At 42.3% G+C, this 1,780-nt stretch overlaps 1 pseudogene; it reads left to right on the plus strand.

The window, feature by feature from the left end:
• The first annotated feature begins 7 nt into the window (after window positions 1-7).
• Window positions 8-1,125, plus strand: LOC110287750 (annotated as a pseudogene).
• Window positions 1,126-1,780: the final 655 nt, after the last annotated feature.

Below are 1,780 nucleotides of genomic sequence, written 5' to 3' on the forward strand. Positions count from 1 at the left end.
GAACCTGCCCATGCAACTCTTCCTATCACTCTTCAAGGATGCATTCACCAGCAAACGACCTAACATTTTGAGGCAGATTGTGGAAGCCTGGCCCTTCCTATGCCTTCCTTTGGGAGCCCTGATGGAGACTCCTCACCTGGAGACCCTGAAAGCTGTACTAGATGGCCTTGATTTGCTGATGGCACAAAAGAATCAACCTAGGTAAGTGAGTTCAAGGCATCATGGAGGTATATGTGTGGATGGGAGGAAGTGAATACAGTATTCACAATGGGTCCAAGGTGAATCAGAGCTTCTGATTGTAGGGGTTAGTATCTTCTGGAATGGAAACAAAGAAACAGGACTGTGGTGTATGTAGGACAGCTGAGAACAGGAATAGTCTATATGCAATGAGTCTGTCCCTGACAATTCCTCAGCAACTATAAATGGAAGCTGCTTTTGTTCAAGGAATAGATTGAAGGGAAGTTGAATTGTAGGTCGTGCAGATTACACAGTGTGTCTCCTGTCCTATGAATGCCCTTCTGATTTACCCACATCAGGAGAAAACTAGAAGTACTTGATTTAAGAGATGCCCACCACAACTTCTGGAATGATTGGGCTGGAATGCAGCATGTTGCCTGCTCTTCATATGTGATTGGCAATACCCAACCAGAGGGAAATCATCCCAACCTGGGGGGGTGGGAAGACCATGCCTATAAAGATGAACCTTTCCCTCAAGTCTTGCCATCCCTCTGCATACTTAAATTATATTTATCAATGGGCCAAGCAGAGAAAATATGTGATACAGGTGATCTGTGAGAAGTTAGTGTTCAGAGCCATTCCTGCCTATGATCCACTGGATATTTTGGAGGTTTTTGATCCAGGCTCAATCCAAGAATTGGAAATAAATACATGCTGGGACTTGCATACCCTTGCATTGCTAGCACCTGGCCTGGGCCAGATGAAAAACCTCCAGAAACTTCTTTCAAGGAAATCTGCATGCCTTTGGATTGGCCTTGGCACCAAGAGATGGAAGCCTGTTGTGTGACAGAGATCTTTTCCCAGTTCTCCAAACTGCATAAGCTCCAGCATCTCTATTTGAATGATGTCTATTTCCTGACTGAATGCCTGGTCCAAATGCTCAGGTAAGAAAGGACAGAGAGAGAGCTTTATCTAGCAGTGANCAAAGTATTTTGTTGTTCTTGTTTTGCTTTATATATAAACCTTAGTGTATATAGTGGCTTCCCAGCCACTGTTAAATTTATNTAGATGTGATCTTAGAGTAATTGATGTACTACTTTGTGCTGTTGTTGCATCTTGACTTGTCACCATTGTAAAGCCAGACTGTCATGTATGTGTCCATGATTTTAAAAAGGTGTCTTAAGAAGGGAAAATTTTCTACAGAATGTAGATCTTACACCACAAGTTCTATCATGTCAACTCTGTCCTGAGAACTATATGAACAGTTTCCATCTGCCTTTAACTTCCTATGGTTTAAGGGAAATTTGGGCACAGGAAGGGGTTTAGTAAATGAGAAATGAGTGAATGATTGTGTTCAAAGGTCAAAGGTCTATGAAAAGAACAGAGACTGTGGTAAAGCTGGAGCACATTGAGGCAGAGCTGGGCATAGTTCTAAGTGGATTCCAGTTGGTTCTTTTGGGTTCTCTTATTTATATCATCTGTCCCCAAATAGGTTTAGTGGTTACCAGTTCAGAGGGAACTGAAGAGCTAAAGCAGTAACAGTCACAAATGATAGTTTATGTCCTATCTAGAGTAATATGAAAGGGGTGAATAGCACTCCATC

The sequence above is a fragment of the Mus caroli genome, unplaced genomic scaffold (assembly GCF_900094665.2).
Source record: "Mus caroli unplaced genomic scaffold, CAROLI_EIJ_v1.1 scaffold_25630_1, whole genome shotgun sequence".
NCBI lineage: Eukaryota > Metazoa > Chordata > Mammalia > Rodentia > Muridae > Mus > Mus caroli.